The sequence below is a fragment of the Miniopterus schreibersii genome (assembly GCF_964146895.1).
Source record: "Miniopterus schreibersii genome assembly, chromosome: 11".
In the NCBI taxonomy this organism is placed as follows: Eukaryota; Metazoa; Chordata; class Mammalia; order Chiroptera; family Miniopteridae; genus Miniopterus; species Miniopterus schreibersii.
In genome coordinates, this window is record NC_138111.1 from 35900117 (window position 1) to 35924827 (window position 24711).

Sequence of the window (24711 nt, forward strand, 5' to 3'; positions counted from 1 at the left end):
TAACTTTAAGGAACCAAATGTAAAAACACTTTCTGGAAGGTTAATCTGTGAATTCATTAGCTCAGATGTGGCATTTTGGTTAAGTGTGGCCTGAGTCACTGGGCTTCAAAGAGAAGTGTGCAAGACAATTCATTGGGCTACAGAAGAAAACAGAACTTATTTTTCAGTTATTTTTATCTTCTTAAATTTTCTACTTTAGCATACTTTTTTTTTTTTCAATCCTCACCCAAGGATATTTTTCCATTGCTTTTCAGAGAAAGTGGAAGGGGGAGGGGAGGCGGGGGAGAGGAACATTGATGTGAAAGAGACATGTCAACTCGTTGCCTCCCATACGAGCCCCAGTTGCGGATCGAGCCTGCAACCGAGGTACATGCCTTTGGCTGGAATTGAACCCAGGACCCTTCAGTCTATGGGCCAACGCTCTAACCACTAAGCCAAACCAGCTAGGGCTAGCATACCTTTTTTGTATGTATAAAATATTCATGCACCAGTACATATAAATAATTTATGCATACATATATATGCATTGCAGGCACATGCTCATTTTTTTAAACCAATGGGTGATCAATAAAAATAGTATGAAGATTACTGCTTTAGATTTCTGTTATCATGGGGCTTGGAGAGTTATTAGGGTTAGAAACCTATGAAGTATGGACAGAGCATTAGTTTGGTCTAATACTTTGCCTAAGTGTGGGAGGCATTGGGAAGACAAAGAGCCCCAAGTTTGGTTGAACCTAGAAAGTAGATGATTGGACCTGGGAAGGTGATTGAGCCAAAAGGCTGAGATCATCTGGGAAGAGCAGGGTATGTTGAATTATAAGGTGGCTGCTGTTTTATGATATGACTAGGTTTTACTTTCCCACCTTTCCACCACCTTCAATAGCTTTAGTACACAAATTTGTTCCCCAAAACAAACTTCCTAGATGAAAATAACCACTGATCATGTCTTTCTGAAAGACAAAGTAAAAGTTCTTCTGTTGGGAATAGGTTAAAAAAATATGGTACATGTACACAAGATGGGCTAGTATTCAGCCATTAAAATCTTGTTTTTCAAGAGTGTTTAATGGCCCTGTCTGGTGTTGCTCAGTGATTAGAGCATTGGCCTGTACACCAAAGGGTCATGGGTTCAATTCCCAGTCAAGAGCATGTACCTCTGTTGTGGGTTCGCACCCTGCCCCCAGTTGGGGTGTGTGCGGGAGGCAACCAATTGATATGTCTATCTCACATCGATGTCTCTCTCTCTTCCCCCCTCCCTTCCTCCCTTCTACTTTTCTGAAAAGCAATGGAAAAAAATATCCTCAAGTGAGGATTAACAAAAAAAGTACTTAATTACATGAAAAAATTTTCATGAAAGGAATAATAATTCATATCTAGCTATGTATATAATATGTATATCTATATGTATAGATATGACTATAAAAAATTAGAAGAAAAAGATAAAATGTTAACAGTAGTTTTCTGATTATATATATATATGTATACACACACACACACACACATATATACATATATATGTTTCTGTATTTTCTTTATACATGTTACAAAATTTATTAGAATAAAAAATGCTTTTAAGGAAGGGAAGAAAGTGCTCAAGTTATGAGTTCCAGGGGTCATTTGGCCACGAGTTTGGAAAAAGTCTCCTCCCACAGACCTTCCCTGAGGGAGCTGGCCTTTTGGTTTTGTTCTTCGTTTTCTGCTCCTGCCCACTTCTGTTTTCTTGCTTTTCCATTTTGTTTCTCAGCATTTCCTAATCCTACATCACCAGGACAAGACTGAAGTTCTTCCACAGGGTGTTGCTAGAACAGTGGCAGATGTTTGTACAAACTCCTTTTTAAAAATTCACTTTTAATATGAATTGTTTTTCTGATAGGATTCTGTAGAGGCAGATGACTAGGAAATGGGGTTATTCTTGGCTCTGACTCAGACTCACTAACCAGACTAGAGGCTGTCACTTGGGCCAAGCATTCTTAAACAATTCCCTTTATGAGCACCTGCAGCCTTGTTGGAGCATCAGCAGAATGTGCACCCCCCACTGAGATGTACTACTGCTTCCTTTGAGGGGAGAGAAGCATTTCAAGCAGCCAATACTTAAATTGTTTGGGGAGATAATTAAGCACATTGTCAATAATGCATATTCTCCCAGGGTAAATATGTACTTAGTTATTAGACAATGCTGTACAAATTTGTAGGAGGGTCACTGACATTCTTCAATCCACCCAAGGATAATGAACTGAGTAAGAGGTTTATATGCCCAAAGAGTGCAACTAATTATAAGCCCCGAGTAGCACTAAAAAGTACATAATTCAAATAGGCCTTGTACTTAGGATTGCTTGAAATAATTAACACAGAAATACAAAATGGACCCTCTGATAGCTTTGCCAAAGTAGAAGATTTTTTTGGAAGATTCAGTGGTTCTGGGATACAAAGTATTTTGTTGGGAGACTTTTGATGATTTTCAATCATTTTGTACTCATTGGTGTCCAAGGACAATGAATAAATATTTGAATTGGCAGTAGTGCAAATTGTGCAGCTGACAATGGGGCACAGCCCCCTGGAGGGACACAGTAGTAGTAAAAGAGACCTGAATAAATAATCTAAATCATTGTCTACAAATGTTGGCTAAAAGAGGGCTCAGTTCTTCATTGGACTCCAGTATTTACCAAGTCCTCTGATTCTGACAATAGAATATCATAATAGGCAGGCAGTTCCTGGATTTCCATCCTTGCCTAGACTGACTAGCAGGTGGAAGTGATGGATGAATATACACAGCTGAGTTCCTATAAGGATCACTCACCATGGCTGTATGTTCACTCATTTATTCATTTATTCTGGAGTTTACATTTTAGGGGGAAGAAGAGAGTAAAAAGAAAATCAGATAATTATTACATGTAAATAAAATGTAAATCTTCAATAAATGCATGAAATAGCCACTAAAATGCAAGTTCTGCGAGGACAGGTTGCTCCAGAAATATGCATTGAATGAAAAAGAAAAACACATAAATAAGCACATACATTTAGATAAAGGGTTCAAGAGTGATGAGACTACAGTGGAGGAAAAAGGCCTTAATTTATATAAGTGAGTTAGGGAGAGAGCTTTCCAAGAATTGACATTTGAGTAGAGATCTGAATGATAACAAGGAGCTAACCATGTGAAGTTCTGAGGGTAGAGTGTTCCAGGCAGAGGCCAAGAAAAGTTAGACCATTTCAAGGAACATCAAGAAGGTTATTGAGGCTGGAGGAGATAAAGAAAAAGGGAAAGAGTCTGGAGATGAGGACAGGGTCATGTTCAGCATCAAATCAAATATGATCTTAAAGGCTAGGTTGAGTGGTTTGCATCCTAATCTGAGTAATGGGGACCATGAGAAGCTTTATAAAAAAGATTTGATATGATCTGATTTACTTAAGAAGATCATTGTGGGTGCTGTGTGGAAAATGACTTCTTTAACTGTAGAAATGGATTCATCTATTAAATCTTGCAAAGCTAGGAGTCTATTTAACACATTTCAGGAAGCAGTCTTTAAAAAAATATACTAGAGGAGAAATGACTAGGGATAAACTGAGACTGTGGCTGCAGTAATAAAGAAAAATCAGATTTGAGAGAAACTAAAAGGTAAAATCAAGAAGATTAGATAAGTTGTGGGAAGTAAAGAAGTGGGATGACACCCTACCTGTTGCTTGAGTACCTGGATGGGTGGAAAATGAGGAGCAATAAACAAATACTTAACTGATTATGTACTATAGTCTATATACTGCTTTGGATATTGTAAGGAGTATACACAGATAAGAAAGGCAACCCCTATCCTCAGGGAGTTTGCAATCTGGTGAGGAGATGCTAATTAACAAAGTTAGAGAAGAAACCATGTTGTGGCAAAATGTAGATTAGATAAACAAACCTCTAATCTGTACACCACCAAAATGTTTGTTTAGGGCCTGAAAGAAACCGAGTTACGATTCCCTCTGTCTTCTCATTTCATTAGGTTCCCATCTCTTATTTTGAATTTAAAAATCCAGCCCGGCTGGCGTGGCTCAGTGGTTGAGCATTGACCTATGAACCAGGAGGTCATGGTCCAGTTCCTGGTCAGAGCACATGCCTGGATTTCGGGCTTGGTCCCCAATACCGGGTGTGCAGGAGGCAGCCAATCAGTGACTCTCTCATCATTGATGTTTTTATTTCTCTCTCTCCTTTCCTCTCTCTGAAATAAATAAAAAACATATTAAAAAAATAGAATAAAAATCCAGAGCATTCTTATTATAGACAGAGTTGATAGATAAAATACAAGACTAAAATGGGAACCCAAGGACTACAGTTTTAGTGTAAGGATGAATAAAAAATAAACTTGCTGGGACAGGAAAAGAACCATTTTGGTTTTAGCCTGGGCATTGGGTAGATTAAACAACAACAACACTTCCTCTGAGAATTTGTAACCATAAGCTGGATCTCATATAGGTTTATAATCAGAATTCATGTTACTCAGTGTTCTAGAGTATCTCAAAAGGAAAATTCACTTAAAGTAGTCTCACATAGGTAGTATCCCAGGGCAATTGGTAGGAGCAAAAGCAAATCCTCTCTGGAGAAATGTAATCTTAACCCAGATCTCAAAGTAGTCTCATAGGTATTTTTTCAAGGAAAATGTTCACGGTTTTTAAAAACAAACTACACAAGGAAATCAGGTACCGTGAAAAAGAGTCAGCAGAAATAACCAATAGTAGAATCAGGCCAACAGAGACTACAGACTTTGAAATTATCTGACACAGTAAGCAAAAATAACAAATATTTAATATATATATATTTTAAATATGTCTTTATTGATTTCAGAGAGAGGAAGGGAGAGGGAGAGAGAGTTGAAACACCAATGATGAGACAGTCATTGATCGACTGCCTCCTGCACGCCCCTCACCGGTGATCAAGCCTGCGACTCTGGCATGTACCCTGACTGGGAATCGAACTGGGATCTCCTGGATCATAGGTTGCTCAACCACTGAGCCACACCAGCCGGGCAAATATTTAATATCTTAAAAGAAATAAACAAACATTTTGAAGAGAGAAACGTAACCAAGCAGTTTGGAAAAGAGCTAAATAAGTAAAACCTCTATAAGTGAAAGACATAAAAATTCAAACTTAAAACTAAATGGCTAGATTAAACAGTAGATTAGGTATAGCAGAAAGCAAATTGATAAATTCAAATATACAAAGAAAAGGTAAACTCAGTTCAGAGAGACAAAAAGATATAAAAGAGGAAAGAGTGGTAAGAGATACAGAGGTTAGAGTGAGAGGGCCTGATATGTGTCAACGTTCTGAAAAGAGAATGGAAGAGACAATATTCAAACACAATAGAATGACTGAGAATTTTCCACAATTGTTAAAAGATTCCAATTATTGGTCCCAAGAAACAGCATAAACCTATATATCATTATTTTTCGAATCTACAATAAGACCCATCATAGTGAAATTGCAGGAAAAAACAAGAAAACAAAGAGCCTTTAGTCTGTGGAGAGAATACAAAGGCATAGTATGTAAGAAGAAAGAAAGGACCTTGAGAAGAGGGCTTGGAAATCTGGTGGATGAAAGAGTAGCAGTCATTCCAGAAAGACACTAAAACAGTGGCAGAAAGTTCTTTGAAATTTTGATGAAGGACCTGGAATCATAAAATACAAGAGCCAGAAGGGAATGTTGGCTCCAGGCCCAGCTCAAATGTCCTTAGAGTACGAAGCATTTTTATTTGTTTGAGTCCTGTACTTCTTCCAACAGAAAGAGTCTTTTCTCTGAGCTTCTGATAACCTTTGTGTTAATGCTGCAGCTATTACCTGTGGGATGCTGTGAATGGTAGACGATCTGCCATAGTCAGGGAATATATCTTACTCATCTCTGTGAACCTAGTACCTAGTGTTATGCCCACCATTAATTTATTCCATCCACAAATATACTTTGAGTCTTAGTATATGCTAGGGTTACAGTGATGGTTAATTTCTAGTACAATTTCGATCTAGAGTTGGGATCTGAGGGGAGGGATGCAGCAAGTAAAAAGACATTGCCATGAGTGCCGTGTGGTCACTGTCACTAATGGGATTATGAACAATTTACTAAGAAGAATGTTAAGGTGATACCTGAAACCAGGGTGTGTGCGTAGAGGGGGGAGTGCAGTCATCCAAGAGTTTCTTGAGGAAGTGAAAGCTTAGAGGAGACCTGAAAAGTGAGTTTGATGGAGAAGGGAGGAGCGAGGGTGGAATCCCTTCTATGTAGAAAGGCCTGAAGGAGAGAGAGCTAAGTCTACAAGAGACAATTTCTTTCATTAGAGCTCATGAGATTCCCATTGAAGAAACTAATATATGGTGGCAGGAGAAGATCAGACTTTGGGTGGTGGGCACACAGTGCAATATACAGATCTTGCAACATAGAAATCCATCCCTGAAACCTATATGACCATATGGTCCAATGTTGCCCCAATAAATTTAATAATAAAAAAAGAAACAATAGAAGGAGTAACAAGATCTCAGAATACAGCGTAGTGGCCCTTGCCGTAAAAACATAGTTTTTGGAGGAAGATACAAAAGTGAATGGCAAAGGGTTTGGGCTAGCTGGAGGAAAGAGCAGATGTTGAGGCTCAAGGAAACAAAAAGGGACAGGAGAGAGAAGACCGAAGAGACCAGTGGCTGGATCGTGAAACAAGCCTTTACGTCATGCTTGGGAATACAGACTTTATCCAGAGCCCTGGGACATTATTTTAGGTTTGTAGGCAGTTGTCACAAATTTTAGAAAGAACACTCTTATTGCCATATGGAAGGTGGATTGTGAGAGTGAAAGAGCAAACAAATAAGAGAATTAGGAGGACCAGTTAGAAGACTATTGCAGTATTCAGGGGAGCTGTGTTGGTTGCCGGTTTGGCAGTGGAGATGGGTCAAATGGGTCAGAGGGAAAAATATCTGGGAAGTAGAAATGACTTGGTGACTCTTTGGGTTGAATTACATTTCTCAGTGTCCTGCCTTGATCTTTAAAATATCGGAAAAATAGCTATTAGAGCTTCTTTCTAATCCACCTACTAATTCATTCTCCATTTTTGCCTTATAAGTAACCAAGTTGATAGTTCGAGCTTTTTTCTTTTTTTTTTTTAAATCCTCCCTGGAGGATATTTTTTCCATTGCTTTTCAGAGAGAGTGGAAGGGAGAGAGAGAAACATTGATGTGAGACACATCGATTGGTTGCCTCCCACATGCACCCCAACTGGAGCCTGCAGCCGAGGTACATGCCTTTGGCTAGAATCGAACCCAGAACCTTTCAGTCCGTGGGCCGACACTCTAACCACTGAGCAAAACTTGCTAGGGCACTGTGAGCTTTTTTGTATGACCCACACACCTTCCCCAATTTTAATGCTCCCTTGGTTCTAAACTGTGGAGAGAGGTACTTCTAGCAAAGCCCAGAGAGAGAAAAAAATAAAGGATTTAGAATTTTGAGCAGCTGAGTGGTGTTGTATTTGGAGCAATGTAACTCAGGGGTAGGGGTTGTTGGGGACACAAGTGGGAGATGACAGCATGGAAGTACTTGATATATTTGCTGCATTGAAGGTAGCCCAACCTCCTCATTTTATGGATGAGTAAACTGAGCCCCAAGGAACCTTAATCACTTGTCCAACAGAACAAATGCAGATTTGGAAACTTCTGGTTCCTATGAATTCTAGGTGCTTTCTTTATCTTCTCCACCCTGCCTCTATTTAAGATTACATATCCTTGCTTAAAAATATTCAGACACCACTCAAAAAGACCATATTATGCAGCCTTACTATGCTATTCAAGACCCTTGACCCCTGTACCAGTTAGCAAAAGCCTACATCACATTGTCAGCTAAGGAACGTCTGTTCAGGACATAGGCCTGGCGACTCTTCAGTTGGGTCTTAAACCAACCCTTTAACCAAATCATTCAATTTAGAGTCCTCTGCCCCCTATGTAAGGGGTCCCCGGGATATTTTATCATTGTCGTGTTCATTTCAAGACCTTGCTTGGAATCTCCATTCAATCCAGGAGACTGCCAAAGTTGAACTGCCTGGAGCAAAAGAGAGCAATGCTTTGGGTAGTGAAATAAGAGTCTGGGGCTGCAGGAGCCCAGCTGGGGAAGGCGAAGGGGCTGCGAGTGCAGTCTCACCGAAATAATTTAGTTTTCTTACCTCCCCATTCAGGCAACAAGAGGAAGTTGCAGAAAGCAAAACCCCTCATTTCCTGAATCTTGTAAGGTGTGTTTCAGTCTCAGCATCTAAGGAAACTCTCCAACCAAATATAATGTTAGGAAAAAGGAATACTAAGACAATATAGGTTTATCTCCCTTGCTGCCTAAATAGAAACAAACTGCTGGAAAACAAAATTTATTCTCCAGCAGACATGTTTTCTGGCTATTACTTTTTGCCCAAATTGCTGGTTTGTGTAAATAAACTAGGGCTTGTGTAACCAATTCCTTTTATCTGGGGGGAAAAAAGTTCTAAGAGCCATCCTGTGTGATATGCTCTTAAAAGAAAAAAGAGCCTCTTACATTTTTAAAAAGATATTTTGAAAGGCTCTGCCTGTTCATCATCAGGAATATTTTAAAGAAGTGATGTTTTCTTTTGTGTATCTTCAAGTCACTATAGTAACTGGATCACTTTCTACTCATTAATCAGGAGGCGCCAGCCAGAGAATCTATCTTTCCCCCTAGGTTTGGAGCCTTTGTCTGTTACTCTACCTTTTAAGAACTTCACAGATTTTGGAAATAGTTTTCTTCAGAAATGTTTCCCTTGATCTGAGAGTTTTGCTGCATGAGTGCCTTCTTCATTACTACACATTTTCTCATCTGTGCCGTTTGATGGCTTCTGTGGACTACTAGGTACGTTGTGATTGCCCCTTTCTCTGTACGCCTGTGCTTTTATTTCTTACAGCTAAGTCTCCAGAGCCGTGTGGTAGATTATACTGAAGCCCTTCCACTTTCTCTTCCTTCTGTGCACCGTCAGCCAGAAGTGGGTATACAATTAAAAATGGAATTTTGTTTCCTTTAATGTTCTTTCTAAGCTTCTCTTCCTTCTCCAAAGTCAGCGATCCCATCTCAGTTTTCATTACAGCTAACACTTGCATCTGCTGAAACAGTGATCCGAGATAAGCACAATTTGTAGTCATTTGATGACCTGAGGGATTTGATGATCATGTTTCCCAGGGTCCATACACTCTTCTGAATGCTTGGTTCACGTGCCAATTGTTGGATGGCTCTGAGGGTGGCACAAAATAGGGACAGAGGACCTTGGGGTGCCTGTAGCACAGAAGCTGCTAAATTGGAATCTCTGTAGAAATGTTTTGTTGGCCAGCACAGTGTCGACGGGTACCATATTTATTGAAATCAAAATATTTCCCATGGAAGTCTGGATTACCTCAAGTTCTGCCTGCAGCAGTTGCCAGGGGCTGCATAGCAAATGACTCCCCTAGATGGGGATACGCCTGTGGGCCTGAGTCCCCAGCTGGCCCACCCCACCATGGTACTTGCCAGGCACCTGTAGGTATTTGAATTTAGGACCCTTGTTCTTGTCCAATTTCCATCCCTGCCCCAATTTTTACAGATAATGAAACTCAGACCTAGGTGTTTCAGAACTTGACCAAAAGCTAAAAGCTAATTAGTGGTAGCTTGAGAACTAAGTCCAGATTTACTGACCACTTGCCTGGTGCTTCAAGTTTTTTGAAGGTCAAAACTAGGTCTTAGAGTATTTTTCCCACAGAATGGAGTACACACTAAGTACTCAGGAAATACATTTTAAACTGTGACTATAACTACACAAATGCATGCAGGTGATCACCAGGAAATGTTGCAGCAACTCTTGTCACTGTGGGCTCTTTGAAAAACACTCAGTGTATTATTTTGAATAAGAAGGGATTTTTTTCAGGTATAGAGAAACACATCACCAGGTGCTGAGCATGCGTACGTGTATATGGGGGGCAAGAAGAAGGGAGAGACCCTCTGAGTACATTCTCCAAACATGGCAGCTTTTCAAGATTTCCCAACTGTAATTGATTGATCTGAGTGAGGACTGGGAATTATGAACAAGATGCAAGAATGTTAGAAGCAGCACTGTGAGCGCAGCACTGACTTATCTAAATCATAATCAAAATAAAAGCTTAGTACCTGCCACTGAGGCAGGCCACCCACTGCCCACCACAGAGACTTGTCTGTGGGCACTTGCAAGGCTGGGGATGCTCTGCTGTAGAGCCTGCAATGGCCATAACATGGGAGCTTTGTGATGACCGAGAAAAGATTTTATGGAACAGCCCAACACCCAGCCCCTATCAAGCCAAGCTCTTCGTCCTTATGAACTTCATGTGACCGCTCTAACAGCATTCCAGTGGCACTTAGGTCTGAAAACAAGAGGGATTTCACAGTATGATTAAGTCTACACAATAACACGTAAAAGTAGAAAGCGGGCTGACAATTATCTGCCAAATTTGGGGAGAGCTCTGCCCTACCATGAAATACCTTAGATTGGCGGTCTATCTAACGTGATTCTTTTGGATAATTGCTGGCTATGTCTTCCCTTCATTTCACGTTTTGTGATTGTTCTGTGAAAGTGCTTTCTATTTTCCTTCCCCATGGCATGGGAACACCCCAGGACTCATTTGCAGGGTGCACTTAGCATAAGAGCTTCATTTTATAAGGCTGGCTGTTTTGCAGTCGGCTGATTCCTCTCTCAGACACTACAAAGATTCTGTCCCCAAGGCCATTGTTCTTCCTGCCATTTCACAGCCCTCCAGGGGCCTTCATTCGTATTGACAGGTGATGAGCTATTTTCAACTCATGGGTAATCATAGTAATTCAGCATTTTTTCTTATTAGCACTTCTGAATGGAGAGCGTGCAGGGAAGCTGCTCATCTGTGCTGTCTCTTTTCTCTAGGGTTAGAGCTTTTATGCTCCAGATGGGCTATGTTGTTGTCCAAAGGGATTAAATGAAAGTGCGTCTACCAATCTTTCTAATGGCCACAAATTACATGGATGAGACTGCTCAGCATTTCTTTCTTTGCTTTGAGAGAAGCCACTGGTCTTGCAGGAAAGCCATTGTTATTTTCATCCCTGGTTCTTGGGACACTTTTGAAGGACATTATCAAATGATAGAGGCACACATGGGGGCCTATGTGCATTAGTGTTCCTTCTTGGAGATGAGGCAATTTCCCAAATACATTTTAGGGATCTCCAGTATTTTCTAAGAGTTTTGACACTGACGGATGCTTGACAAACTTGACCACAGAAGGCTCAAAACTCACATATTTTGGTGTGTCAGAAGGGGACAGGATTTGGTTTCCATTAAAACACCACCACAAACACCAGTGTTCTTTACTAATGCTATAAAAGATGAAAGGGCTTAGTTTGCAGTGAGAATTAAATAGGCACACATTTAGAAACATTTGGAGACACCTGTTATTTACCCAAGCCACCACGATTCCTCCTTTTGACCCATTATTGTTAATTATGTCTACACTTAGTAAGCACATGCAATTATTTTTTTACAATGGGCTATTTACTTCATTCATCTAACATTTTGGCTGAAAGCTTTGCTATCTTTTTGAGGAAGTATATTTATTTAGCCTACTATATGGATATTTCTAAGCACTATGCTAGTGACTCATTGTCTAATAGATTATTTGAAAATTGTACTTTCTTTGACCAAGGCTATATTTAATGTACCTAAAGGGAAATATGAGGGAATTTTCTGTCTTTATGCTAATTTTAAAAGCTATACATTCTAAAAGTTTGAAAAATGAGCAGGTATGATAAGATAGGATCAGATGGAAATGCAAATCAGAAGACAACATGTGGCTTGAAGGGACACCAAGTGCTAATAATTTGTTCTCTTTAAATTTTTTTTATTGATCTTAGAGAGAGGAAGAGAGAAAGGGGGGGAGGAAGGGAGAAAGAGAAAGAGGGAGAGGGAGAGAGAGGAGGGGAACATCGATGTTAGAGAGAAACATCAATTGGTTGCTTCTGCTACACACTCTGACTGGGGATCAAACTTACAAGCTGGGTATGTGCCCTGACCAGGAATCAAATCGCCACGTTTTGGTGTATGAGACCATGCTCCAACCAACTGAGCCATACTGGCCAGGGCATTTTGTTCCCTTTACAGGATTGCAAACTTGGGTGGTTTTTCTTTTAACATTTTATTTGAAAATAACTTCAAACTTATAGAAAAGCTGTAAGAATAAAACCATTTACCGTTTGCTCCGATTCGTCTGTTAGCATTCTACCCTGCTTGCTGTACAATTTTCTCACTCGCTTTGTGTGTATATTTTCTGAACCATTGAAAGTAAGATGCATACATTGTGCCCTTTATCCCTAACTATTTCAGTGTACATTTCCTAAGAATAAGTACATTCTCTTATATAGCCACAGTATAGTCATCAATTTCAGGAAGTTCAATGTTAATAAATACACTTAACTAATTTACTGTCTATGTTCCAATTTTTTAATTGACTCGATCATGTCTAATAGCAATCCATTCTAGGATCACATATTACATTTAGTCATCTTATCTCTTTAGTCTCTTCTAACCTGGAACAAGTCCTTGGCTCTTCTTTGTCTTTTGTGACACTGACATTTTTTAAAGGCAACTGTTCATTTTTTGTAGCATGTTTCTCATTTGGCATTTGTCTGATATTTTCCCTTGTTTACACTCAGGTTAATCATTCCCAGCCATACTACTGCATAGGTCATGTGGTGTCCTTTTCAAGATATCATATCCAATTCCATCTGTCTCTCCTTAGTGATGTTAATTTGTACTCCTGGTTTTGCATCTCAAGAAATTTCCTCACGCCTGGCCCCGCGTGGCTCAGCGGTTGAGCGTCGACCTGGGATCTAGGAGATTGGGGTTCGATACCCAGTCAGGGCACATGCCTGGGATGCAGGCTAGCCGATCAATGACTCTCTCATCATTGATGTTTCTATCTATCTCTCTCCCTCTCCTTTCCTCTCTCTGAAATCAATAAAGATATATTTAAAAAAAGAAAAAGAAATTTCCTCGCACTTGAATCCAGCACAACACCCAGTCCCTGAGGCTGGTGAGCAGTTCCTTTAAGACAACTGAAAGGAAGCTATTCCAGGAGAGCGAGGAAGAGGGGTTTCAGAATTCAGAGCCAGCATCAAGGCAGGTAGTGACATCTGAGATAATAAAGCAATATTAATAGTTATGCCATTAATATTTGTAAGAAATGCTAACATTTGAGTCCTTACCGTGTGCCAAGCACTTCATTATGTACTTTAAGTGATGTATTAGTTTTCTATTGCTGTCTTAACAAATTACCACAAATTTAGCAGCTCACAACATTACAGGTTTATTATTTTACAGTTCTCTGGGTCAGAAGCTTGTATGGATCTCACTGGGCTAAAATCAGAGTTGTTTCTGGAGCTCTAGGTGCTGGTTCTTTGCTCATTCCAGTTGTTGGCAGAATTGAGTTCCTTGCAATTGTAAAACTGAGATTCATTCACTTGCTGGCTGTCGGCTGAGGGCTGTGTCCAGCTTCTAGAGGCCACCCACACTCCTCACCTTGGGAGGCCCCTTCAGCTCGCTTCAAAGCTAGCGATGATGGATGTCTCCTTCTCTCTCATCTCTGACTGCAGCTGGAAGGGTCTCCACTCTTACATAGGACTCATGCTTAGATTCAGCCCACCTGGATAATCTAGAATAACATCCTCATCTTAAAATCTTTAACCTTAAGCTTCAAACCTTTAATCTTCAAAGTCCCTTGTGCCGTGTAAGGCAACACATTCATGGGTTCCAGATTAGGGTGTGGACACAGTTGGAGGAGCCATTCTTCAGCCAACCATGGGTGGGTTATTGTATTTAATACTCACAATGATGCTGTGAGGTAGGTACTGAAATTATCCCCAGTATCTATGATGCTACCAAAGTTTAGAGAAGTTAAATGAATTTCCCAGAATCACATAACTGGTAAGAGGCTGGGCAGGATTTACTTTCGGCAGAGGGGTTTATTTAATCTGCAAGATTAAAATTTTTATTTTAGTAGTAAAATCCTTTGCCAAATGGAAATTTATGAAAAATCAAATACATAGAAAAGATGTAAGCAAAGCTGCCATGGCTAAATTCGGAGAAGTGGATGGTGGGGGAGGAAGGAACTTCACAGAATAGGGGGCAGACCACTGATCCACCCAGCCCCTCTGCTTCTAGCTGAAGATGTGAGGTCCAGATACAGTGACATGAGTTGCCTGAAATGAGATCTGAGATTGGAGTCTGGCTCTTTCACTCCCCACAAAGGCTCTTGGAAATGGTGCACCACAGATTTACCTGTTGGGAATCTGCCCATTTATTTGTTCAAAAATTATGTATTGAGCATCTACACGTGGTCGACGGGATTCTAGGTGCTGATAATACAGCAGTACAGATAATAAAGTCCTCACCTGCCTGGAAGTTATATTTCAACGAAGGAAGAAATATAGCAAACATGTTTTAAAAGTTAATTTAAAAATTAAAATATCGGATAATTGTATGTGATCTGCCAGAGTTAAAATATGGTGACTGATATGTGTATGTGGGGGAGGAGAATTTGTGGGGGGAGGAGACAGAGAGAGAGAAAAAGAGATAGAGATGATAGAGATAGAGATAGAGATAGAGATAGAGATAGAGATAGAGATAGAGAGAGAGATAGAGAGAGAGAGAGAGAGAGAGAGAGACTGGCTTCTTTAGATTGGGTGCTGAGGGGAAGCCCCTTAACAGATGACATTTAAACTGAGATGTGACAACAGGAAGAAGCCAGCAAGGCAAATATCTCGGTAAGAGCAGTCCCGGTTGGTGCAGGGCCTGGGGGCAAGAACGGGCTGGAAGTAATGAAGACCAGGACCTCCCCCAGGATGAAAAGAGAGAGGTAGATGATGAGGTCAGAGACATGGAGGCTAAAATGAATAAAGCTCTTTTGATTAACTCACACATCTGTTGGTTGTCAAGCATTATCTGCTCGTTCTAGCTTGAGCCAGAATTCTCAAGTAAGGAACCCCTGGCTTGTTGGCAGAGCAAAAGCACAATGCCCCATCGGACGAGGTGTTTGTTCATTGGACAGGGTTCCAGTTCTGATGCTTTGCCCCAGTTCCTTGCTAAGTTCCCAAGTGGCCCATCCCATTAAAGCACATTTGGGCACAAAATGTGACAGTTGGACAATGGCTTTGGGTAACTGTCATTAGTCATGGCAAAGTTAAGCTGTTACGGACTTCATGGTTCTGATTTGCATTTTAATATTCAAGCGTGTAATTATGAAACCTAGTCCCAAGGAATAATTGACAGGTTTTATGTTTGAAATCTCAGTAGGTCAAACTTCCCATTTGTAAAACTTCTCAGTTGCTCCTTTGCCGAGCACATAAAGTGAATTTACTTCTGAACTGAGACCTTGTATGCCAAATTTTTACAGCCTTAAATATAGTATTTTATCACTACTATAAATGGTTCTTGACTCACCTCCCACAGACCCTTCAGTGCTAAAAGCAAGAGGCTTCCCTAATTCACTTGTTTCAATTCAAAGAAGATTTCTAAGTTGAAATCAGGTCATTTGAATAATATTTCAAATGTACAGGCTGCATTTCTGCTAAACATAGTAAATCTGAAATTTTACAATTGGGTTGGGCAGTCAGCACAATTGTATTGGGCTTTCCAATAAGCACCCCTTCCATACAACTTACTTTCTCTTTCACAACTCACCTCTAGACCTCACCCAAAGGCTCGATGTTATCACTGAAATGTTGGGGACCTAGTAATATAGAGACTGCATTTTCAGGTTGATTTATTTTTCTAGTGGAACATCCAGGCCTCTAGCAATTATTTTAGGGCATAAAGTTCCATCATGATGATAAATCAAGCTGGCAGCTCCTTCTGGTCCAAGTTAGAGGTAGAAGAGATTGAGAAACTTTTATACTCTAATATCTTACCCTTTGCATCTCCAGATTATACATGTTACCCCTCTGGAAGTAATGTCCCATTTGTCCTTGGATTTTCTCTTGTCCTGGTGATCTGATTGAATAGGACTGCTCTGGTAGAAGTGCATTTCTCCCAGTGGTCTCTTCTCCCAGTCCTTAGTGGCCATGGAACAAGGGGTTGAGAGGTAGACATCCCTAGTCTGCCTGCCTGGTTCATATAAAACATTCAGTTGTCTCACCTACTGGTGGGTAATTTATAGGTAGTCAGAATACACTGTCTTTATGGAAAAGATTTGAGAAAAAAAAAAGTTGGCTGCTATAGATGGACATAGGCACAGGTGGGAGGGACAAAGGTTTGGTTGACCAGTAATATCACCAGTGAGAACATGACTAATGTTTGGAGATATCAGCATGGATATGCCTAGCCTTTCAGTGCTTCAACTTTGGGTACTTGATCAAGGGGTGGTAAATGATGCATGGCCATGCCCCAGACCCTGTCCCTGAGCCCACTGCTTTCTACAGCTTGCTGTGAGGTCCCCATTTTACTTCTCCTGCCCTGGGCTGGAAGCTGAACTGAAAGCTGTTGGTGGGGCTGCAGCCAAGGTTTCTCTGGTGGGAGTTGCAGGGAGACTTCATGGAAAGGATGAGTCTGGACTCCTACCAAATTGCCCTCCTGTTGACTTTTTGAAGGCTGGAATTTTAGGCGGTAGAGGTGCAGAGGCAATTTACTGACACTCATTGTTGGCTCTTCTCTTAGTTGGACACTTGCCTGTTGAACAGCTGGGTATCAACATGCAGACGCTCCCGCCTCACCCACACTCAGCTTCTCTCTATTCTGGTGTCTGCTCTGTGACTTAAATCATTTTTTTTCTCCTCAACCAGTGAAGCTGGAACCTCTTCCTGCCATCTGGTAAAGGACTGTGAAATGGCTGTGCAGCAGTGGCACAGGGAGATGGAGTGTTGGAGGTGAGACGGGGACAGCTAAATAGGTACAAAACCCACAGATATTTACCAAGTGCCTCCCTGATGACAGGCACTATGCTAAGTGTTCATGACACCAAGGCACACAAGTTAGACGTGACCTCAGATATACCACCAGGACTTTTGATGATGGAAGATATGATAGAAAAGAAAAAGGATAGAAATGGAGAAAGGGAAATTACATTTTATTTTGATATTAATAATAGGGCTTCTTGGTTTTTCTCTCATAGAGAGTCCAAGATATGATCATCTTTTTAGTTTTCATTATAATCTCTAGGGCCATATTAAGAGGTAAAAGGAAGGCAACTCATGGATATTTTCCTTCATAAAACAGGATGGAATTAAGAAAGGAAAAGTGTATGGGACTTGCCCAAAGATTTCCACTGTGGTAGGGGAGGGATGGAGATAGACACTAAGATTTCACACTCCGTTTTTCATAATGCCACAAAATCAAGTAAGATTTAAGCATCCATAGTTCTAGTCCCTACTGCTGGTCTCACTTTTATTTTTGTTTTAAACCTGATGGACAGACATCAGCTGAGGTCTTAGTTGCTGAGGGTTTTCAGAAAAATCAAACATATTTCACTAACAGTAAGTAACTTGGCAACACTTTTCCAGCTTGTTATTCCTAAACATGCAAAAGAATCGTTTTCTAGATAGTTCTGTAGAGGTGAAATCCATCCCACCAGCCCACGGCCGCTTGCCCCCAGACTCTGGGGGTTTACTGTTGCAGACTCCACACTGCTTTCAGGGATGGAGCCGGTCCTCTGAGCCCCTCCACCCTGCGTGCTGTGCGCGTTTGTTGAACTGGGCCTGTTTGGGGAGCAGTTGGCCCAGTCCCCTTTCTGCGAGCGTACGTGATCCAGACAGCCTTGGCTCGCAGCTCGGCCTCCAGGTCAGTTACGCAACAAGTAGGAGGAACTTTGATTGTACCCGGCTCTGGGGGAAAATGGTGTAATACCACCAAGAGCCAAGTCGATGAGCTAATTGCTCTAGAATTGAACTTAGGATACCTCGCCGCTATTTCCTTCTCCCCATAGCTGTAGGAGTGGGAACTGGAATGCAGGAGGAGCAAAGGGGAACTTCAGGAGACATAACTAAGGAGCATTCGAGTATAACCAAGAATGAAACAAATATGGCAGATTGACCTTTTCGCGAAAGTGATGTCTGAGTGCAGTCTACTCTGGAAAAAGAGTAAATATTTGGATGTCCCGTGGGTTTGGAGCCAGACAGTTCTAAGTTTGGATTTGGCTCTAAAACTGGTTAGCTATGTGACTTCGAGAAAATTACATAAGCTCTCCGGGCCTTGTTTTTTTCATCTATAAAGTGGGGGTAAGCATTCTGAACAGAGAAGGTTGTATGATAGTTAGAAATCATAGCTGAGCACCGAGAGCAGAGTGAACTGTAAGTTGTAATTATTGGAATAGATGCATCTGCCCCTGCTTCCATCCTCAACAAAGAGTTTTAAATGTGATACTGATATAATCAGTTTGATATACCTCTCTTAATCAGTGACTTATACACCCATCTTAATTAACTATGACTACACATTACAATCAGTTGGCAGTTTTTAAAAAACAGATATCTGAGCCTCACCCCAGGCCAGCTAAATCAGAAACTTTGGGAGTGGGTTGCAGGACTGCATTTTACATGATTCTGACATGAACCTACGGCTGAGACTCACTGGCCTTTCCCATTTACATGTGAGCCCTTTGAAAGCAGAAGATGTGCTTTATTTTCCTTTATATCCCCATGCTTACTTAGCCATGTAGATGCTCAGGATATGTTTCTTGAACCAAATTTAAAAAATTAGAGAAAGTTGTCCAAATTCCCCAAACTTGGCTCATATGGGCACTTTTCTTGGGCAGCAGATAAAGGCAAGAGTACCAGAATATTGTTATTCTCACAACAGGGGTTTGAAAGAGTGGGGTAAAGAAAGGTCAGGGTCTTTTCAGCTGACAATTCACCTATTGACTACCTGCCATTTATCGTTGGTCATCTTTGTGACTCTTTAGTTGTCAAGGGATCAGGGAAGTGAGACAGCAGAATACTTTGGGAAACTCCATCAGTTTTTTTTTTTTTAAAAAAAAGCAACTTCCTTCAAAAGAAGGAGAAAGTCAGACACTGCCATGATATGATAACAGGCAAGATCGAAGAGGCAGAAGAGAGAAATCAGTGAAACAGAGTGGGCACATGTTTGGGACTATTTCATGTACAAACATATGACTCGAGGCCTTGGACTACACCAGTAGCAGTCCCAGTCATTACCATGGTGAGAATGTCATTAGGGTGTTCACAATATTAGTTTCTCTTTTACAGGCACATGGCAAGATTGCACCTCCCCACTCTGTGGCCTTGGGCATGATCATGTGACTTGCTTTGGCCAAAAATATGTGAGCAGGAGTTCCAAGTGTCACATTCTGGGGAAACCCTTAAGAGCAAGTGTACTTTCCTTCTGCCACACAAGGTAATGGCTGCTCCGTGAACCTGGGCCCTGGGCTGAGGACCATGCAGAGCAGAGTTCTCAGCTGACCCGAGATTGAGATGCAGCATGAATGAGAAATAAACCTTTGTTGTGTTAAGTCTTTGAGGATTTGGGGTTGTTTGTTATCAAACCCTGCCTACCATACATAGTGCATACTTCTGACAAAGAGCTTCTAAGCCAACTACTTCCCCAGGAAAAAGAGTAAACAAAGTTATGCAGACTTTGAGACTGACCGTTTAACAACTCTGTCACTTCCCCATGCATTAAATTGGTTAAATTTCAAGCCTCTCTAATCCTCAGTTTCTCCATCTGTAAAAATTGTTGGATTGTCGCTGTGAAAATACATCATCTACCTCAAGTGTGGAGCAGAGTGCCTGGTGAATGATGATGCGTGGTAAATATTAGGTTACACAGCCCTATTATTTGTGGAGTAAACTGCACAAATGGTAGGAAAGCAGAAAGCACAAAAGCATGCAATAAATATTTGCTAAATAAATTAATGAAGAAAATCAGGATAAGGGGCCATGAAACTGCAGAACTTCTGCAAATTCTTTGAGTGTGGGGTTCTCTCTCTCTCTTTTTTATTTCTTCTAAACCCCCATCTTTGAAATGAGGGATCGTTTAGAAAATGAGGGCAGAGAGAGGCTCTAATGAATGTAAATAAAAACAATCATTTTAAGTTTTTTAAAGATAGCTTGCTTGTTTCTCTTTTCTTCAGCAAACTGGTGACAGTGTGTTTAGGTTCTAATTCTTCCTCTGAAGCTGGCTTTTGTTTAGCGTCCTGAACTGTCCTTCCCCAGCTTTCCGTGGAGATGATGGTAGCTAACTACCTGGGTCGTGCACTAAGGTTGGTGTAACTGTGAGTGATGCACCAGGTCACTAGGAAGAAGGTTCTTTATAAATGTTGAGTTTGACTTTTACAATCAGCAACTTCTTTCCAATTCAAAGGAGACACCAGCCTGGTATAAATTTTATTCTGTAATGCCTTTGGTTTGGAAGGCACCCGAGCTGTTTGACACTGCTTTTGTTCCCCTAAAACTTTGTGGGAAAGGTCCAATGGGAGATCTGGGTAAAGTGAAATAGTGATCTGTGACTATATATGGTTTGAAAAACCCTGTGTGTCTGCCCCATTGGAAATGTAAAACATAAATTTTATGTCTCAGATGTCTCAATATTTTTTCTTCTGTGAACAAGGCCTCACTCCTTAATAGAATTATAGAATGTTTAGAAGCATCCTTGACCTCTACCCACTACATACAAGTACCAACCTCACAGTCTTGATTATAAAAATGTTTCAAAACATTGAATAATGCCCCCTGGGGTCATCCCCACCTCCAATTGAGAATCCTAGACACTTCTGTCAAGGATATTAGGTGATACTGTGTACTTGTTAATTTATTACATCAGGAAATACATGCTATCAGGTTGTATGGAACTAATGATAGTAATGGTTAACTTGGTAACCAGCAAATCTCTCCATTAATATAATTAACTAATGTAATTAACTATCACTTATGGAGGTACTTTGAGTGTATGATTATTTTGTTCCCAAACAATTTTCCACTTAGTGATTTTAGCATCCACTGATGAGTCTCCCTTAAGTCTATACACTAGGGGATATAAAATGATGATTTTCTAATTCTTCCCATGCATATGTACCAGCTGAATTTTTTTCTGTAAAGAAGAGTTCTCCCCTCTAGTCTATTTCTCCTTTCTCTTCTTTTCTCTCTTCTTTATATATCATTGACACATAGATTCTGTTTTAAATGAATTGTAATTCTTTTTCATCAATATTTCGATGCCCATATTGTCTAAATTGGCGAATGGGAGCCCATGTACATTAAGTACTATGTTATTTTTTATGATTATCTAAACCACTTACATAGTTTAAGTCAAAATATGTAAAAAGGTATTTCTAGAGAAGTCTCACTCCCACTCCCTTTACCCCTTCCTCTGTAGGTAACCACTTCTATTGGTTTGTGATTTACCTTTTTTGTATTTCTTATTAAAAACTAAGTAAAAAATATACACAACTATATTTTATTTCACTATCTCTTCAGACCAAAAAGATATTTGCACCTTGTCTTCTACTTAACAATATATCATGAAATCACTATCAGTTCATATAGATCTTCTTTGCTCTTTTTATGGCCTCATAGTACCCCATTGTGTATGTGTGCCTTAGTTGATTCAACTAGTTTTCCATAATGGGCATTTAGGTTATTCCCAATAGTTTACTACCACAAATAATGCCACCATGAATAACCTGGTGAATATGCTGCTCTGAATTGCAGGATGTGTATCCTCAGGGTAAATTCCTAGAAGAGATGTCATGCGGTCAAAGGGTAAATGCATATGTAACTGTTTTCTATGGCCAAATTTTCTTCAACAGTGGTTGTACCATTTTGTCTTGCCACCAGTAATAAATAAGAGTGTTTTCCTACAGCCTTGCCTGTATGATGTGTTGTAGGTTTTTGAATTTTTGCCAGTCTGATAGGTGAGTCACAGTAATTTTAATTTCGTTTCCCATATAATGAACAAAGTTAAGCATCTTTTCATATGCTTAAGGGCCATTTGTTTCACGTGATTTTAAAAACCTATTTCTTTCTTGATTTCCTGGCTGCACTTACCTTTGATCAAGCTCCTGTTACTTCATACCTGGATTTTTGAAACTGTCTTCTAGCTGGTTTCTCTGCCTATAGCCTTTCTTCTTTCAATGGTTCTGAACACACTTAACATAGTTACCAAATTAATATAATTAAAACACCTCTTTCAAACACTCTCTCTTTTTAAAAGAACCTTCATTTATTCCCTTTTAGCCACAGAATACTTGTAAACTCATTAGTTCAGAATCCAAGATATGCTTTTCAACTACTTCTCCAAACTTCTCTTTACCTTTTCTCTATATTTACCTTTTCCTTCTGCAAAACTGGTACATGTGGTGTCCTAAAAGCCATCACAGAAATTCTTTCCTCTAAACCTTTTTCCTGCTATTGTTCAGGTCAAACCCCCTCCACAGTGCAGCCCTGTCCTCCTATCTATCTAAATGCCACATAATCCAAGGCTTATCTCAAGGCCTATCTTCTGGATGCCTTCCTTGACCACTTTAGTGCCCAGGGGTTCCTTCCTTTCTAAATTCTGTTGGTACAAATCTTTGTCCAATTTTTTAGCACTTAATTTTATGGCCTTTTCCTTTTTTTGTAATTAATGTACTTAAAATTTCAAAATTTGTGTATATTTTTCCCCAAGACTAATGTTAATGGATTTTCATTACCTGCTTCTGAGCCAAGATAAGGGCACATTAACTTCTATTTTATCGACAAGATAATAAAGTAAAGAGAGATTATATAATTTGATTAAATTTTCATTGAGTCATTGGTCATATAGGTGTGGGCCCCAAATCTCAGGTTATAGTCAAGTGTCATACTTATTACTACATTCCCTAAATTAAAACCAAAAAAGATGCCTTAAAACATTAAGTAAAAATTATTCCATTTACTTATCCTCTCAATTAATTAACAAACATAATTTAGAAACTTAGGTTTACCTTAGTTAAAACTTCCATTCAGGTACTGATTAGAAAGACAAAGATTTTGGCATCAAATCGTCTTGGGACAAAATGGTGTTATACAAAATGCTATTTGTTTGTTTTCAGCCTGATAAAGGTCCATAAATACATTTGATTAGAGAAAACATCATATCTAAACCCTTGTGTATCCTAAGCTATGCATCTCGGCTTTGCATTTGGGCAACTCTCAAAATCAACTCAGTAAACATTTATACATTTATTATATAATAGGCATGTTGCTAATTTTTGTGGGAACAAAGTGTATAAGTCACAGAGCTTGTCTTCAAGTAGCTTAATGTCTAGGCAAAAAAATGTGTACATACCAAATGTTACTGTAAAAAGTATCATTATTGGCCTACACACAAGGCAAAACAAGAAAAGAGAATTCATTCTACTGGAGATATCAGCAAAGGCTTCAGAAATAAGGTGATGATTGAGTTCTGCCAAGGCAATCCAAAAATTCACAAGGTCCAATATGTGCATTATAAAGTAAGAGAAGTTTTAGAATTTAAAGTGAGAAATTAGCAGCATTGAACGTGTTCTGGTCACCTCTCCTCTAATCCCACTGCATTTCGTACCCCTTCTAGTCTGGCAGGTTGCCTTGCAAAGGATCTGGCTCCAGATGTGTCACTGTGACAGCCAGAGAGGGCCTTACAGCAGGATCACAGCCGTGTTGACTTGGAATCCCCAGTGCAGGCACGTAGTACACAATTAAAATTTCATAAAGGAATGAATGAACTAAATATTTTGAAAGCACTTTGTGAAGTCAGCCAAACTTTCTAATTTTTGCAAGTTGATTATTTTTGATTCTGAGTCCTCAGGTGGCTGGTGTGTTATGAAATTCATTTTCCAGTAGCTATACTTCGGTCCCATCTTTAGCCTGGTCAGCTAAGGGAAGGGTGGGCTCAATGAGGATCCCCAGTGATCATGGTTGTCACTGCTCCCACCTCCATGCCAAGATCCTCACTGATCCTGAATGGGTCCACACACATTCATACATCCCTTTAAATCTTGGAGCCAAAATCACAAAAATCACAGGTTTGAAATGTGACAGGCACACATGCAGTGTGTCAGTGCATGTGCATGCACACATGCACATACACACATGCACACAAACACCTCCACGATGTTCAAAGATGCTAGCAAAAACACAACACACAATAGAAAAGGTGTAAAAAGAGACCACAAAAATGAGCTGGGATGTGAAACCTAATGGGTGGGTATGGCCTGAAGTGGGCAAAAAGGGAAATTAGTATAGCCACAACATTTATCCTTGCTCCCTGCAAAACGATGACCTCTTATCACTTCACAAGAGACATTAGAATTTGCTTATCTTTTAAATTTTAGTACTTTTATTATTCATGTTTAGGTCTAATTTTAATTCCCAGAAAATTAGCATTTTGCCCTTAACTCTCTGACTCTAAATGTTACCCCCTTCTTCAGGGCAACTCCATTATTATATTTGATTTTTCAGTAATATATGCCCCATTTCATAGTGGGAGACAATGGGAGAATGGTATTCAAGTTTCTAAAACCTCTATTTTGTAGTTATAGATATTATAGAAAATACATCACTTCCATTTAAGGCAGAGAGAATTGATGAGAGCCATCAGGTAAATTATAATTCATGCGTAATATTCAAGAATTAAGGAGACCTGTTAGAGAAAGTCAATAAAAAGCCTACTTAATCCTGGCACGGTCTGACCCCTTGCAATCTTACAAGTGCTTCATGAAGCATTGGCTTCACTGGGCAGCTTATTAGAAACACAA

At 40.0% G+C, this 24711-nt stretch overlaps 1 protein-coding gene across 1 annotated transcript in view; it reads right to left on the bottom strand.

Moving 5' to 3' along the window:
• The window catches only part of PCSK5 (proprotein convertase subtilisin/kexin type 5), a 383530-nt gene that overhangs the window by 44040 nt on the left and 314779 nt on the right, over positions 1 to 24711 (bottom strand). The window lies entirely within an intron of this gene.